The sequence below is a fragment of the Daphnia carinata genome, chromosome 7 (assembly GCF_022539665.2).
Source record: "Daphnia carinata strain CSIRO-1 chromosome 7, CSIRO_AGI_Dcar_HiC_V3, whole genome shotgun sequence".
NCBI lineage: Eukaryota > Metazoa > Arthropoda > Branchiopoda > Diplostraca > Daphniidae > Daphnia > Daphnia carinata.
In genome coordinates this window covers 1,306,589-1,325,333 of record NC_081337.1, presented here as the reverse complement: position 1 = coordinate 1,325,333, position 18,745 = coordinate 1,306,589, and the positions used below count along the sequence as shown (strand labels likewise).

At 42.2% G+C, this 18,745-nt stretch overlaps 1 protein-coding gene across 1 annotated transcript in view; it reads left to right on the top strand.

The window, feature by feature from the left end:
* Positions 1 to 1,397, top strand: part of LOC130698743 (MOB-like protein phocein) — a 95,704-nt gene extending 94,307 nt beyond the window's left edge. Inside the window, exon 6 of the mRNA XM_057521432.2 lies at positions 1,388 to 1,397. The gene's annotated coding sequence lies outside the window, so the exon portion shown is untranslated. The remainder of the gene's footprint in view (positions 1 to 1,387) is intronic.
* The last annotated feature ends 17,348 nt before the right edge of the window (positions 1,398 to 18,745 follow it).

The window sequence follows — 18,745 nt, the reverse complement described above, 5'->3', positions numbered from 1 at the left end:
GAATGTGCACTTCTTTTCGGCCGTACTTTTCTCAGGAGTATGGTTAGAGATGCGTCGGATGACCAAAAACTGAAATCTTTAGGTCAACCTGGAGGAAGGCGGTCGAATCTCGCTTCGTCCTATAGGCCTAGCAGAATCAGCAGTAGCAAACGTAGCTCGAAGAGATGGAGATCAGGATCCGGGTTTAACTTACAGGGCAACTTCAACAAACGAGGCTCGAAACGCGGCTCGTACAACCGCAGTTCCAGGTTAGTTTCTCCGGTTGTATTTATTTTTCCGACTACTGTGTCTCCGCCAATATCAGGTAACGTTGTTGAGGGGAAGGTGCGAGATTTCGCTTCCTTTTGGCCATCCCTTACAGCCGATAGATGGATTCTGGAATCGGTTTCTGTAGGAGTAAAAATTCCCTTTACCAATTTACCGTCTCAGTTTACTCCCGGTGTTAATATGCGTTTCAGTCCAGAGACGAGGGCAATCTGTAAGCGGAGATAGTATCCTTTTGGCAAAAAAACCCGTGGAAAGGATCCCGTTCGAGTGCATGGGCTTTGTGAGCGGTATTTTTGTAATCCCTAAAAGCTCGAGCGGGTATAGACCGATCATAAATTTTAAAAGCCTTAACAAATTTTTGCAACATTTTTATATAAAAATGGAAGGAGTAAGTGTGGTGAAAGGATTGGTAAGAAAGGTAGATTTTTTTACGAAGATCGATCTCCGGGACGTCTACCTTACCATTCCCATCCACTCAGACCACAAAGGTGAGGTGTCTGATGAAGATAATGAAGGAGCGGGCGGAGCTGACGTTAGTGGCTCCATATTGGCCACTCCCAGTTGTGGTTCCCGTCACTACTGGAACTGGCTTGCGAACCGGCAGTGATACTTCCGAAGGAGAAGCTGCTGTGGGGACCGGCGGGCCACCAACACCCGCTGTCGGAGTCACTGCTGCTAATCTGATCTGATCTTCTCTTGGGGGAGCCCGTAGGACTACATCAACTACTTACCAGTCGGCATGGAACAGTTGACATAGTTGGTGTGTTCGAGAGGACGCTGATCCCGTGTTTCCGCCGCTAGCTAAGGTACTAGAATTCTTATCATCGTTGGTGGACGAAGGGAAAGTGTATAGGACGATACATGTCGCCCGTTCGATGCTATCTTCGACGTTGGGCAGGATTGACGATGTCGACATCGGCAAGCACCCTCTCGTGGTAAAGCTGATGAAAGTAGCGTATGTAACCCCCGATCCCAAAGTATACAGGGTTCTGGGACGTAAATCTCGTGGTAAGCTATTTAATTTTAGAAAAGCTATTATCTTTAGGGCCTAACAGCGAGCTGTCGTTTTCAGGATTGTGAAGAAATTTGCCGTTTTGTTAGCCCTCTCAACTGTATGCAGAGTGTCTGAGCTGGCTAGCATCGTCAAGGATTCCATCGCAATCGAAGATAATCAAGTTAGATTCGCCTTAGCCAAACCAAAAAAGTCCAACGCGACACTTTCCTGGCTTGGTTGGATTAAACACCGGATGATGTGGGTTGTAAGCACGTTCTTCTTGAAGGTCCATCGTCAATTTCTTTCTTCGATAATTTCCGGTAGTGTTTAGAATTGACGTAAGTGTGGATGACGCCTTTATATGTATCGGCTAGTTTCTTGTCTTTCAAGAGTTTTCTTTCGAGGCTGAGAAAACGTCGTTGGGCTGATGGGGGATGATCCTGACCAATCAGGATAGCGACGTCTTCCTCGGGTATTGAGCTAACTGGCACATGGGCACGATGTGGCCTTTTTTGGCGAGGTCTCTCAGGTCTACGGGTTCTTGCTAAGTTGGAAGTTGTCCATTATATGCACGTTCATGATTCTAAATGTGTGGACACCATCAAGCGAGCTTAAGTCGAAATTGACTGTCGTGCAATCCGTCGGTCGGCCTCTTCCGTCGACCGTACTTGTGACCATTCGTTTCACGCGGCCTTCTAATCCTAGGAGGGTTGCAGTCCGTTTTTTCATGACAGATATCTCACTGCCACTGTCGAAGAGAACGTATAGACGGTTCTCTTTCCCATTGGTACGTAAAACCACTGGGACTACCGGTAACAGGGTTTTTGTGGTTGAACTGGTAGCTATCGACCCGGAAAATTCAGTTGTCTTTGATGGTGCCGTCTTGGGGTACATCCTTGGAGCCCCATGTAGCAATGGGTGATGTGCACCGTCACAATTCGGCTGGCTGCACCTTTCCGTTCGGCTGCATTCCCGGCTCAGATGGTCACGGCCTAGGCAGCGGAAACAGGCGTTACACTGCTTGATAATTATAGCCCTCTTCTCAACCGGGACTGCTTTGAACTGCCTGCATTCCTTTAGATGATGATAATGCACAGATTTACACCCTGGGCATTTGAATGGTTGCGTGGTTTTGACAACAGTGGTATTAAAGACGTTAGGACCAGTTTGGCCACGATGTTTTTCTTCACCAGCCTTCTTGTAAGGTTTTTGCTGATAGGCTCCAAACGATCCAGCTCGTATAGAATGTTCGGCCATAGCGACCCCGTCTAGCCATTGATCCAAGTCCTCCACAGTAGACAATTGCGGCTGCATGGACCAGCTCTTCTCTCCCCATCGGCTTCTCAACGCGGGGGGGGGGGTTGGATACGAGTTGCGATGGAGGGGCATGGCTGTTGTAACTAGCCCAAAGGCTATCCAAAGGAAGCCACACCTTCTACATCCCTCAAGCGTTCCACAAGTGAAAGTGAACGTATCTCCTCCCACTTTACCTTCATAATTTGTGTTCTGTAGTAGTATAAATACTGCATGTTTTGTAACTTGTAATTCGGAATTGTTTCAGCAATCCACTGACAATACACGAGGTTTAGGAAACTTTACAATTGGAGGTCCCCACGAGACAAACACTTGTTGTCCAGTACAAAGTTTCTTACCCGTACCTTATTTTAGTGATTGTGCTCTACACTTCCCCGACGAGTCTCCAACAACTCTACCAGAACAAGGGAACACCATCAAAGGTAAGAGAATGCCGCTTGATCATATTGTACCAGAGACTACTCGTAAAGAGAATACCTTGTATCCAAACATTGTCGACGAACTATCCCCAACGTTGTACCCTGTACTTCCCGAATCAGACACAACCAACCAAAATCCCAACTGTCACCGAGAAAAATTTTGTGGACTGGAGAATTTGAACAAGAGTCAGAACGAAACAAAACCTATCAGACCACCACGACAAAAGCGAATATCCAACAAATAGATTCCAAGAAACAAGAAGTTAGTAAAGAGACCCACAACGCATGTGGTATAAGCAGTGGTATAACAGCAGAAACTATTACAAACACCACAAAGACACTTAAAGATTACGTAGAATCCCTCGGTGGCAACACCGAAAACCTTGACAGTTTATTGCAGCAGATTAGCATTGTACATGGTAAAGAGAAAGAATTCCAGTTCGGTACCATCCGTGTTTTGCAAAAAAAAGTAGTACTTGCGCAGATGCAGATAAAAAATATTCGTCTGACCTCAATTCCGAGTTACAGAGCTTGTGAAAACAGCTAGATAGCAACAAGAAAAAGGCAAAGAGTTCCAAATACACCTTAAGTAGTTCCCTTGAGCAACTCCAAGAAAGTAACGAAACACTCAAAAAATCCCTTGAAAAATCTGCACATTGGAATCAGCGAATTAGAAACAAGCCTTGAAACTGCCACAGCAACAGAAAGCCAACTACAAGACCTTTTACGGAAAAAGGAAGAAAATAACATAGCTGTTGAGAGACAAGGGCAAGAAATAATTAGCAAACTTGAAGGTGAAAGAAAACAACTGGTTACGAAGTTAGAAACCCGCCGAGCAACAGATAAAAGCAGCTTTGGAAACGAACAAACAACTTCACACAGAAACAAAAGAAAAAAAAGAGATCCTTGAAAAAACCTTAGCAGAAAAAGCCGGTTTACGAAGAATTCTGATAGACCGGCTTACAAGGAATAAAAATCTTGAAACGGAATTACAAAAAACCAACATACAGGCAGGAGACCGAGAAGAAAAAATTAGGTATCTGGAAAACAGAATAAAAGAATATAGGAAGCAACAAGTAACATTCGCCGAAACCAAAGACTTAGACGCGTCCAACGAACCAGGAGAGATAACGAAACTAGTGAGTAAGATAAACGACCTAACCTCAATAACAGAAGGAGACAAATCCCTTCACCACGAATTAGAATCAGAACAAGTCGCCGAGCTCAGCAACTTAACGACGACCCAAAAAGAGATCCAAAACAATAACCTCCTTCAACTAAAACAAAAGTATCAGACTCTCAAACAAAAAATCGAAATGGGACTTTCACACAAAGAAACTTCGAGAATTGACCGCGACACAACCGATAGCGATAGCATCGATACATCCACAACCCAACCGATTGTGAAAGCATTAGGAGAATTGTTTTCGGGGGAAGACAAAAAGTCAATTACAATTTTCAAAGGGAAAAGTACTGATAAATTAATAACAGAATGCCTAAAGGTCGCAGAACATGTAGCACGCAACAACGACTGGGACGACAACCAAAAAATACGATTCTTCTCCAACAGACTAAAAGGCGATGCCCTAGAATGGCACGGAAACTACGTAGAAGAGCAAGGTGACGAGTTACGTTACGACGAGTGGAAAACCGCCATCATTGCAAGGTTCCAGGATGCATATGACTTAGCAGCACAAAGAAAAAAGTTGTCCAACGCTAAAACAAAAACCTGAAGAGAAATGCAAAGCCTTTATTTCAAGAATCAACAGTCTCTACGATTCCATCGAAGGCAAAGAAGAGAAATCGGACCAAAACCAAACTATTGTCGAAGGTCGACTCATAAACACAAAGAATGAGAGATTATACCAAAATCAAACTTCTGATGCAAGGCATTTTATCAAAATTCAGAGCTGAACTCTGTTTCAGAATGCCCGAAGAACCCGAAGATTTTGATCAGTTATGTAAACAACTAATCATATCTGAAGGCATCCTATATAGCAAGGAGACTGCAGAAGACAAAGAAATAAACGCGGTAATCGCAGGGATAACGCATCACAAGAAACAACAAGATAACGAACTTTCACAACAAAAGACTTAAATCGAATTCCTAAAACAAAAAATACGTAAACTGGAAAATACTAATTAAAATCGTGAATTATCACAGGATACCGATATAACCATAGGAGCAGCAGATCTACGAGCAAAGATCTTCGCGATCAAGTGATCGATATTTCAGACTACAAAATCCGCGAGTTCGATTTCACAAGAGACCGAATAGCAGAGGCTCCAGTAGTGACCGAAACTTCAATCGTAGCAGAGAAAACAGTTCATACCGCAACAACTATACTTCACCACGCAGAGAAGTTACCTCCACGGGGTATAGACAATCCCATTTCCCAACTTACCAACAAACACCCCAGAGACCTCCGTACAGCAACAGACCGATACAATACAATCGACCGAACTTTCAACCACACAACAATCAACAGGTGTATCATCAAAACCCATCCTATTCACATCAATACTCACAGCCACGACAAAACCAACCAAACACCACCGACACGATTGGAAATAGAACTATCATCTGCCACAAGTGCAATAAAAGAGGACACATTGCGCGAGAATGTTGGATAGATATCGCACGTATCAACAATCCGAACCGCCGTCCGATGCAGTAAACACAATATCCCTACCAAACAACCCCCCAACTCCCCTCCCCTCCCCTCCCAATTTAAAATCAGCAATACCCAAACTAATACGGATACCCATTAGAATTTTTGAAAAGAAATTAACGCTTTATTAGACACAGGAGCCGTAGCCAGTTTAGTTTCAGACAACATATTTTTTAATCCAAAGAAGAGGGAAGAACTTAAACAAATTAGAAACATCCCCTCGCCAATATTCAGAACGGTGTCAGGAGAAATACTAAAATCAATGGAAAAATTTGGATTTTTAATTTTCATTAACGACAATCACGTCATTAACCATGATTTCTTTATCATGGAAAACTTAAACGAAACTTGCATCTTAGTATTAGACTTTTTATCGAGCAGCAATGTAAAAATTAATACCAGAAACAGGCAGATCAATTACGACCATTTTGGAATAGAACATAGCTTTGGAAACAACATACACCCAATATACAGCCTAACATTTGGCAAAGCAGGCATACACATCCCACTCCTCCCAGACCATTCAACAGAAAATAACGACAACAATGACCTTACCGAAGCAGATTACCGCAGCCTAGAATCTTTCTCCCAATCAGACAATAACAAGAAATCCAAGCGGATTAGACAAATCCAAGAAAGTGAAGTGACTAACATCTCTGACGAGATACGCATCAAAATCGAAATTCTATTGAAAAAGCACGAAGCTCTATTTGCAGAAAAGGAATCAGATTTGGGTTTAGCAACTGATGTAAAGCATCCCATTAACATAGGATACAACGACCAAATTACTCAACGAATGCGCAGAACACCAGAAGCATTAAAACTTATTGTCAAAACAAAAATTGAAGTGATGTTACGGAACAAGATCATTAGAGAAAGTCACAGCCCATTTGCAGCAGCAATTGTAATGGTACCCAAAAAAGATGGAGAAATGCGCATGTGTATTGACTATAGGGCATTAAACAAAATAACCGTTAAAGACAAATATCCATTACCAAGAATTGACGACATCATTGATGCATTGAGCGGATCAATCTACTTCTCAACATTGGACTTACTAAGCGGCTACTGGCAGATCGAGATAGAAGAAGGCGACAAACACAAACCCGCTTTCATCTGTGAATTTGGACAATACGAATTTAATAGAATGCCATTTGGATTAACAAATGCACCAAGCACTTTTCAACGAGCAATGAATAACATCTTGAAATCAGTATTGTTCAAATTCGCATTAGTTTATCTAGATGACATCATAGTGTTCAGTAATAATATTGCAGATCATGTGACACATCTACAAACAGTGTTTAAGCTTCTTAAAGACGCAGGACTAAAATTAAAAAGAAAGAAATGTGAATTTTTCAAAGAAGAACTAGATTATTTAGGATACATTGTTTCGAAAAAAGGAATAACACCGAGTACGAAAAAGCTACTTTATAATCAACGAAAAAGGTCTATTAACGGATAGACAAGGAAAATTAGTAGTCCCTATACCGTTAATCACAGAGATTTTACATGCAAACCATGATCACATGTTGGCAGGACATTTAGGAATCGAAAAAACAATAGCCAGACTTCGAGAGCAATACTTCTTCCCACACATGCGACAAAACGTAACAGAACACATCAAAAATTGCCTTAAATGCGCCAAACGCAAGGCTGTGGGAGGAAGTAAAGCACCATTGCAACCTATGGCCCCAGCCGAAAGGGTGTGGGAAAGACTTGCGATGGATATCGTGGGTCCAGTTCAAGAAAGCGCAAAGGAACATAGGTATATTTTAGTCCTATCATATTACGCCAGTCGTTTCGTTTTTTCAGTACCAATGAGAGATCAAACTGCCCAAACAATTAAGGCTAACATTTTGGTTAATTAAGGTAACATCTTGGTTAATGATATTTTTACCAAATATGGACCCCCCCGAAGTAGTCCTAACAGATCAAGGAACTAACTTCCTGTCGAGCTTAATCTAAGAAATTAGCAAATTATTCAAAATCAAACAAATCAGAACAACAGCATACCATCCCCTAACGGACGGATTAGTAGAACGATTTAACAGAACCATATGTGACATGCTAGCTTGCTACATGACGGATGAACCAGAAAATTGGGACAAATATCTTCCATTCGTCACATTTGCTTACAACAAAACGAAGCAATCAACAGTGCAACAAAACCAATTCTTTCTATTCTTCGGGAGACAACCGGTGCTCCCAAATGAGATCAAAATAGATAGACGGTACGAAACATACGAAGACACCAGTGTAATGTACTCACATCAATGGAAGAAGGCTCAGTAACTAGCGTAGGAACACATATTTCGGGCGCAGACAAAACAAAAAAGATATTACGACAAAGGAACAAAAGCAACCAAATACAACATCGGTGACTTTGTGCTACTGAAAGCCCCACCAACTGCCGGAAAATTCATCAACAGGTGGAACGGACCATTCAAAATCATCAGAAGCTTCTTAGATCTCACTTACGAGATTCAACACGCGAACAATGAAAAACTAAAATCGGTAGTACACGTCAACCGCCTAAAACTTTACGTCTCAGGAAACCAAGGAACAGAAAGAAGGTTTTGTGCGCCACACCAACCGAGAAATGAAACCGTACGATGAGGACCAGGAAGGCCAAGAAAACACTTCAGTAACAACGAAAGAAGACCTCATCCTAAAACGCCTATACTTCGAGCAACAGAGGAGGAGCATCGTATTATCGTCGCACCGAATATTCCCGGTCGTATACCAAATAATCCTGCGCGCACTAGAATGACGAATCCACGATACAACTTACGGCAACGCCACGAAGTATCGAGATTATAAAACCTTAAAATTTTCTTTTCACAGATGGAACTGATACTATTATTCATCCACTTACTCACCATCATTCCATCCACGTATCCCATATATTCAACCGTATGCGACTGCAACAACGTGAAGACCAGACGAATTTTAGATATAGAGGCACCATATGACTGTGCAACAACAAGGAAACAGATACAGCACACTTACCCAGAATACCCACGTTGTACACTTTAAAAACGACGCAGAAACCAGCATCTTCTTGGAAAGGCTGGACCTGCAAGCAATGGATAAAAACGAAGAAAATAACTGGATCATTTTGGATCGGATCCTTCGACACAATATATTCACAAGAAACTAAACTAATAACCCCACTGGAATGCTGGAAAATGGTGAACGACAAGAAGTGTGGCGATAACAATATGCAGACCGGACCAGCAGGACTGAGTTTCACAGCCACCCCGACAGGTGAAGGGCAATGGTATGCCATTAAGCAATATCATACCCTCAACTGTGTAGCAGAACAAATCAGGCTACGACAAGAAAAACAGACGACCCAATTGAAAGCCCTTTCGGACCTTTGAACACCACCCAACAAGAGGGACACTTCATCCAGAATCAGAATACAATTGTGTAGGGGGATAGAACAACAAACAATTCGTACACACAAACGTTGTTTAAAGGAGACGGATACTTAGAACTTCCAAGAATGCCTGAACACGAAAACATCAGTCGTCTCTACGACACATATCGACAGATTGAGATTTCGTTCCTCAACAAACCAGATCGAGACATCACACCACAAGGTTACAAAGTTGTTTGTATACCACTCACATACCTAATTTTTCCAACGGAAACTACAAGAAAACTGTACGAGATGTTTAAAACAACTATAAAAACATCCATACATAATACTCACCTGGATACATCGGTGTGCAAGGATTATAGAGAAATCCAATTAGCCAAACAGAAACGATCCATTCAGCAGGAAAAAAAACGCTCCTCTCGAAGATTCAGGCAAACGTCTTTATAGCATTTCGTACGCCTGGGGATCAATAAGAATGGGATATCCACAATCAATTAGAATCGGGGAGAAAGACCAGCTCGTGAATTACAACGCCACGATATACATAATATACAAACCTGACGAAAGTAACGAGTTAAATGCCCACTTTCGTCTCAAAAACGATGATCCACTTCCACAAGGATCAGAATTCGAATACATTGTTGACCAAACAATCCGAGTACAGAACGGTGATATATGTATCACAGAGGGAGAAGCAGGCCGACTGATTGTAGCCAAAGGTACGGAATATTCAACAGGATGGATCCTAGATCAACAAAATTATCAATTAATTTCACAAGAACCGTATCTATGTATTACATTAGCATCATACCAAGCTATCATACTAACAGAGTGCAGGGAGAACAAAAACAGCGTAACACAACAATGGATCTTCGAAACTGTAAACGCCAATCGTGATATCCTAGAAAATTTTCCGGATACAACATTAGCACAAATGCAGGTAATTCAGCAAGAACAACGAAAGGCAATCACAACCACGATTAATTCGCCACTATTCGGAGGAATTTTAAAAACTAATCACGGAAGCGGAAATATAATCTGGGACATGATTGCCTGGGGATTATTGAAAAATGGGACACACCACGGAGTAAACAAACAAATGACGTTAGAAGAATGTTACAAAGAGTGGCCGCGATGTAAAGAAGAACTAAGAAAACTGGTAAGCAGCAACGATCCGTTAGTACAATCACAAACTGCGGTAGCCAACTGTAGCAAAGCAGCAGAAAGAGGACAAGCTTTCGAATATACATCTGACTTTACCATCAGACCTTTCACATGCGCCAACCAAGCTGAACTACGCAAAGTACGACGGCAGTGAAAGATAGTCCAACGACCCCACAATCGTCAACACAGACATCCAGAATGACCCCATTAGATACAACAGAAACAACGTCTACAAGAGAAGAAAATCTAATTCAGGCCATGAAGAGAACAATATTCAAAATTTACCGCCAGCAGAGTCCCTGTTAATGGATCAGAAAACTGAAGAGTCACTAATTAATGAAAATTTGGAAAGCGGTTTACCTAAAAATATCGAAGAATTCAACGACAAGATTAAATACGAAATAAATAAGATGCACGACCAATATAAAATCAGCATTGAAACGGAACACGAGAACAAACTCGCAAAAGAAATTCGAGATGTTTATTGTCAATTATCGGCAATCAAAAGAACACAGGCTGTTATATTAGTTAAAACTAACGGAATTTTGGCCGCAGCAGCAGTAGGTTTGCCTATCTGCACGAGACTACAAGGCTTCCGTCAAGCAATGACACTTCAACAATGCGAAGCCAAAAGAATTTTTATATCAGCAAATGAAACAAAATGTGGATTTCAACCGCTTTACTTACGAAGGAAAGAACTGTACGATCGGAACAGATGGATGGTCAATTCATCCATTTTCCGATTGTTTTTGGAAAACACTGCTAGTGAATTTAAATGGAAATCCACACACATGGGAACACAACTCTACAACAGGAGATTGGATACGCCAGAAACCTAGCATTCACATGCCTAATCTAGACCTCATTACAGAATTTGAAGAACTCCACCTTAATGATTTCGACTTCTCGCTGAAAAGTCATCCAGCACACGAGACAATGGAGATGGAACAATTAAATATCCTGAGTGACCTAGTAGGCGGAATGCAAGAAGGAAATTCCAATTCTGTTGGAGATATTGTGATGTCAGAACAACAAGATAATCAAATAGGCCACATGTTCTCATGGTTCGACAAATTGAAAATAATAGGTCTATCAGCGATTGGGTTTGTGCTATTCCTCGTATGCTTACGGATCTTCATCATTTGCAACCCCATCTCGAAGATTAAAGAACATATCCGCAGAAATCAGTTTACAAGAAGATACGACGATGGCATAGAGGAAGAACACGAACTCGCATCAATGATACCAGCACGGGAAACAAATTACCATTCAGACATAGCCATCGAACAACCGTTCATAAGAACACCCGCCCCTGCACAACTGACAATAGAAAGACAAGGTCAAATACGCCCTCCACGACCAAGCGCACCAAATTCATTAATCTACCCATCTATCGAAGAAGCCGACACACCAAAAAGATGCACAGGAAAACACACTACATGCACTTACGTCGTTGGGTATGGCATGGTCTGGGAAGACTTATGTCGTTGCATGTCAGAAACAGACAGCAGTAATTCAGCCAAAAAGTAAAATTCCCAAGGTCATTGAAATTAAAAGTAGCCACTAAACGTAGCTCTTGACAAGTTAGTTAATTACATAATAAATTAGCAGCCCCCAGTAAATAACGCACTTACCAGCATTTAAAAGCTTCAACAATTAAGTTGATTATTATTTTTTTCCTTACCATTATCCACTACTTGAAACTTTATAGTAAAAACAGACAAAGAAATAAACTCAAATAACAATTTTGTATTCCGAACTAACACCTTAACTACAAAATTAAAAAAAAATTTAAAAATTTTTAAAAAAAATAACACAAACACCGGAAAATAAAATCATCCGTCCATGGAATCACATTTGGGAAGAGGAACGCCATATATAACATAGTTGTAGATTTGCGATGCACTTGTGATGGCCAGGCGATCGTCACTCTTCTTGAAGACGCTCTCGCATAAAACGAGAAGATGTTGGGGTGGGATGATAAATATCATTACCCGAATCTAGCCACCAAAGAAAACGGGCGAATTTGAGTGGGTAAACGTCGCGATAGAGCGCATACCCTAAATGATTCCTTAAAAAAAAAAAAAATTTAATAAATAAATAAATAAATAAAGTAAAACAACACTTACAAATAATAGTAATCGTTGAGCCCCGGACGTTTGTACCCGAAATCCCGCGGCGCCAAACCCGACATTTTAAAGGTCAGCCGAAACAAAACGAAGAAGAGGCTCCGATCTTCTTCGCGGAATCTCCAGTAAAGGCTTGTAGGAGTAGAAAAAATCGCGTTACCAAGCCCAGACAATGCCATATCGATCTGTGATCGATAATGAAAAACGTACACATAGTCGAACACCTCCATGAAAGACGAAATAACAAACAGAACAACGGAACAAGCAGTGTATTCTACAAAGGAACGAAGAAAACTAACTCACGAAGAAGAATAAAAAAATAACACAAGAACCCCTATAAGAAAATGACAATGACTAAAAAAGAATAAAGAAAGAAAACAAACAGGATATTCGTCGATTCGCCCTGCGATAAATCCAAATGTCAGCGCAACACAAGACGTGGACAACAATTTCACCCAAAAAAGGGTATAAAACAGAAAATGGAACATATTAAATGCAAGACAAACCTGATATCAAATTAAGAACAGAGACACAAGAACATATGAGAAAAGAAAAAGCAACATGAAGCTCTTTGAATAAGCAAGATTTTGCAAAATGCAAAAACTTATCTCTTCCCAGTGTCTCAACGGCATAACTCCAACAAAGTTTCGCAAAGCAAAGTGCGCATTACAAACCAACAATTAATCTCAAAATGGCCTATAACAACACCGCTCAGGATAACAAAATGGAAGTAACCATCATCCATCAGGAGACGAAGAGGGTATACGAGCTAATCACTATTAGCGATACCGAAAGTGAGGATAGTCAACAGGACTGCAGAGAAAAGAAGGTGCGAAAAGTGCGGATGAAAAAACGCAATTAGTGCAATACATGGGATGGAACGGAATAGAAACAGAGAAGAACGATTTTTTGAGGAATGAGGAAAAACTGAAAGACAACAGTGAATCAAGTAATGATGAAAACGAGGGATTAACGGCGTATAGTGGAATAGCACCCGATATGGAAAGCGACTACAGTGTTGAATTTACACTAGGATATGACAGTGACACCTATCTTCAGTGTGAACCCCTCCAAAAACGTAACAGGCCGGACAACCAACAGCGGAGAACAGAAGCATGTAAAAACTGTCTGTTGAAAACGATAGCATCCATATCAGCATCCCGAGCAGAAAAAATCCAACTGCGAAGACAAGCCATGATTGATTTAGAAAACGGTAAACTTTCATTGCCGATGATGGGAGCTCCAATACAGGTAATAAGACGGTGCATCCAAAATAAATTCAAAACGCAGCAGGATTGGCCAAGACAGAAGATGGCCATATTCCTCAATGAAAGATTTGAAGAAGAACAGACGCTACTCCACACAAGCGTACGAAGATGTAGGTACGACATTACCGATCTTTTACTATCCTTCGGAGCGGATCCAGAGATACAATATCACGGAAAAACAATTGGCCATATCGCAGAAGCCAAAAATGATCTACTGTTACTACGAATCCTGAAGCAAAACAACTGCGAATTTACAGCTCGCAACTACAACGGAGAAACTCCCTTAATGTTGGCAATCTCACACGAAAACCAAGAATGTGCGAAGTTTATATGGACACCAACTAACATCAACATTACAACACCAAGCAGCAGAACCGTTTTGCATTATTTAGCCATGTATGGCCTAGAAGACCTTGCAAGCCAAAAAGAATCATCAACATCAACCAACAAGATGTTTCGGGCGAAGGAGCCTTACACGTAGCAGTCGGATACAACCGACTTGATATGATCGAGATATTGCTTCTACACGGAGCAGACGCAAGAATAAAAAACTGCAATGGACACACGGCTGCATCGGATTCACCTTTTAATAAAAAAGAACAAGCTATATTCAAAGAATGGGAACAAAAACATAACGGTAGTTCCTTGACCAAGACTGGAAGAAAAGATCAACCACAAAACCACCGCGAGAAAAACGAACAAGCCATAATCAATAAAGCCGTAATACCAGGACGAAAGAAAAGCAAGAATAAAAAACGAAAAGAAAGAAGACAATACACCAGCAACTTTATTAAAATCACATGCAACTCTTTTTCATAAATTTTAGGTGGAGGAACAAGTTATATTTTTACCCATAGCAACAACTGTATTCGGTGACGGAAAACACAAATTGGAGGACCAATTCTTCTTATCGAAGAGGGGAAGGATGTAACGAGCCCAAAGGCTATCCAAAGAAAGCCACACCTTTTACATCCCTCAAGCGTTCCACAAGTGAAAGTGAACGTATCATCTCCCACTTTACCTTCATAATTTGTGTTCTGTAGTAGTATAAATACTGCATGTTTTGTAACTTGTAATTCGGAATTGTTTCGGCAATCTACTGACAATACACGAGGTTTAGGAAACTTTACACTGTGAAGCTCCATTCCATACCCGCCGAGCCGTAAAGTCGCGACAACAGAGTGAAGGTCGGCAAAAAATGAGCGCAGGGCCTTATAGTCGTTGTTCCTGAAAGGTTGGAGTTTTAGTAAGGAAGACGTACACGCTTGGGCCACAATCTATGGGTTTCCGTAACGTTTGTGGAGTTCACTGAGAGCATGTCGGTAAAGCCCAGGGTTCTGCAGAGCCTCGCCAATGGCCTTTCGAAGGGCTGGGGTAAGCGCATCGTGGAGGTGGGCAATACGCTCCGCGTCGGAGTTCACGGCGTCGTGGACGAAGACCTTAACCATTTGAATCAACATAGGCCAGTTACGTGGATTTCCGTCAAAGCTTGGCGCCTTCATCCTTGGTGGTTTGACACTTGAGCGACCTATAGTAGCTGGACTTTCAAGGGAATGTATCCAAGCGTCTGGCGTGTAAACCCGCGATGAATCAAGGAATGCTTGCGGGGGAGCTAGTGGAATTGGGTTACCCGGTAAGTATAAAGATGGAGCCATTACAACGCTCGGAAACGGGACCGAAGTCGGTTGAGGCGCGCAACTATTAGCCACTAAAGATGATGGTGGTGGCGCCGAGTGTCGTGAGGCTTGCTAGGTGTTAGGGCGCTGTTGGCTCTGGATGCAAGCCCACGGACCTGATGAAAAGCTCCGCTGGCAACTGAAGGCGTTGCGGTGGTCGAATGGATGGAGTTTGACGGCGTAAAGAGCCTGGTGGGCATCAATGACTTCGGTACATTCGAGCCAATTGAAGGTGTCATCGTCGTAAGCGTAGGGATGGCGCTTTGGGTAGCTGATAAGTCAATTGTGGTAGACACAACAGTAGACGTTTGGCTATGTGGGTTGGCCGGGAAAATTGAAGGGGGGGCAACGACATCGGACGAAACGCTTGTGATGGGTAGAGTCGATGCCTGTTCGGGAAAATCCTGTTCTCCGTCAGTAATTTCATTCAATTGCCTTTTCAACATGGCGCCGGAAAGCCGTTGGAGCTCAATTTGGTCGCGGAGTTCTCTTTGTTGTCGATTTGCGTCAACTTGCCTTAAAGTCACATCTTCAGCGGCCCTACGAATTGCTTCGTCTTGGGCGCTTTGAAGTTTGAACTCAGCTTCCTTTTGAAGTTGTTCGGCTTCTTGTATTTTGGCGCGAGCGGATGACACGCTGGAGTGATTTGAAGAATGCCTGGACGATACTGAAGCGGACGATCGGGTCGGAAGCCTGGCCAAATAATTGTCGCAAATAGTCAATAGAGCTTGGTGTTCGTACACTACCGCTTGCAGCCAATGTTGCTCGCCAACGATCGTAATCACGAATATACGTGGATCGTGAGGCGCGAACAGTGTCGCGATCATCCCCAACTCGAACGGCCAACTTCTTTCCTGATCGGGTGTGGGTTGATTTCCCAGTCGTTCGGAATCGTTTGAGGCGTGCTGGGTCGGTGGCGGTTTCCCAATCGAAATTTGATTCGTCGTCCTCGTCGATGGCGGGAAGATGAGGAAGAGATTGGGCCATGACTGTAAATTTAGTTGCAAAATAAGTAATGAATAACGAAGAGATGGACTGCGGACTGGGCACGCAGTGGTTCAAACGTGGGCGATGAAACGATGAATCTGCCACGCGGGTCTTCGGATGGTATGAAATGAAAGAAAGGTGGACGGAATGTTGCTGAAGACGACTATCGAATGCACGTCATCAGCTTGAAGGCGATATAGGAAGTCGAGAGACGATGAGACTGGATGAAGTCAGCAGGGTCTCCGGCACTTGTTGACGAGTCGCGTGCGTAATGCCCACCGAACCGAGTTTCGATGATTCCCGGTCGATGCACCAATTTGTTGCCTTTACGCACGGATGTGATACGTAGAGAGAGAGAAAAAAAAGGGGAAAAGACGTTTGGTGTGATGAGAGACGATTGTGTTGTTGAGTGCGTCGCCACACGCACTCTTTAAGACTTTGACAAAAAAAATCACAAATTAGATTTGGAGACTTTAAGTTGGTGTGACACACGTCCTGTCGTAACAGGTGAGTGATTTATCGCGGTCGTAGGTAGGTACGCCCTTCGTTACCGATTTCCCTAACTCCTCTCCAGACGCTGCCAGGTTGGAGTTTTCGGGGTCTGTGAAATTGACCGTCTTTGCTGGCACGGGGTTGCCAACACAGATGGCATCGTTTCTGAGTTTTTTACGCTGTTTTGGAGTAATCGAATTGGTGAGCAACCGACTGATTTTCTTTCCCACATTTTGCTTCATAAACGGTAAAACCAATCGCTGAGTGGCAGTTGCTGAAGCTCCGGTAAGTGGTGACTTGTAATTATGCTATGCTTTTTACAGCCTTTGGCAATCAATTTCATGAGTTGCAACAAATTCTGTGTCTGCAACGCAGCACAGCTGTCGGATGTGGCAGCCAGATTGCGCAGTAGAGGCACCAGAGATGGCATTCCACTGGCTATTTCAAACAACTCATGTCTTATATGGCGAGTTCATCAATATCAGAAGACTCCTGAGTTAACCGGTCGTATATGTCAAGCATTAAAAAATCGCATCTCCAGTCGATGGATGAGTTATTTTTTACAATATTTAAGTAGAAAATGGAACTGAGGTTTCGACTATGGTGTTCTTCTATCAATTCAGCCATCAAGAAAAGATCGATGAATATTTGTCAATCAGTTCAACATTCAAATTTTCTCGATTTTCTCATTTTCCCGAAAGATTTCCATAAGGAACTCAAACAATTTATCCGGTGTATCATCGTTTTCAGGGTTGAGCTACTTCATGGAAGCAATGACCTGTTGGTTAGCGGCTTGTTTTTCAAGAGAGTTTAAGAATTTACGGAAGTAATGACTTTGAATGAGTTGATTTTCAAAACGATAATTTTCGAACAAATCATCATCAATTGTTTTGTCGGAATTTTCCAACATTTCTTTGCGCTCAAGTCGTTGCCATTCCACGAGGTGAAGAATACAGCACTGCCCGTAATTCTTCGGATTCAAGGTTTCCTTGTATTTGAAGGTTGATGACTGATGGTTGTAAACACGGATGGACATACCATGAATGATTGCAAGCATTTCCACTTCAGCCGATCCCTGTGAATTCGATGGTGTTTCGACAAACTTGGCGTATTCGTTAAATAAATCCTTCAATTCGGTCTCCTTTTCCCAATTGAATTCATTCACTTCGCTGTTCGCTCGTCGACATTTGAATAAAGAAATTTCATTGGCGACCGTATAATTCAATGCATTGGTCTCTTGCATACGGAGTATGAACTGTTTGATAGAAGCTGCAACTTTATAACGATTTGTATTTTTAGTGATGGATTTGGCGAGATTATGGTGATACTGTTTCACGTTCCTGCAGACTTATAATCCGCTTGAATTCATTTGGCCAAAAATGCTATGTATAGCGCTATCAAAGCCGCTCATAGTTGGTAGCATAGCGAGGCATGTAATGTCGACCGGTGGTTCTTGCCGGAAATCAACTGGGCGACATCCGACTGATCGACGACCATCCAAAGAACGCGAGTTGTCTAAAACGCTGTTCTCATCCAAAATATATTTCAATGCTGGTTTAACGAATCTCATTGATCCAACATTCTCTAGGCCCCGACTGCAAAGTGAAGCCAACTGATGAAGATGAGTTTCTTTGGTTTCCATTTGGCTGAGTAATAATTCGACGTTGTCAGACAATTGTTCTTCCTCCCAGTTGTTGGATAATTTTGCCTGAAGGCATTGTGTTACCTGCTTCCGGTCCTCCACTTGGAAGACATATTGGGCGAGACTTTCACGAACTATTGCCTTTTTTCGTGGCATTTACCACCGTCGAATGTAGTGATTGGACTTGGTGGAATGCGGGAAAGCCACTACAAGCAATTGACGCATATTGCCTTTTCTGTAGTTTGGTGTAGTAATTATCCGGCTGTTTTGAAGGTTTAGTGTGATTGCATTCAATTTTGAAGGCTAATATCATTTTCGAAGCCAATGTATTGT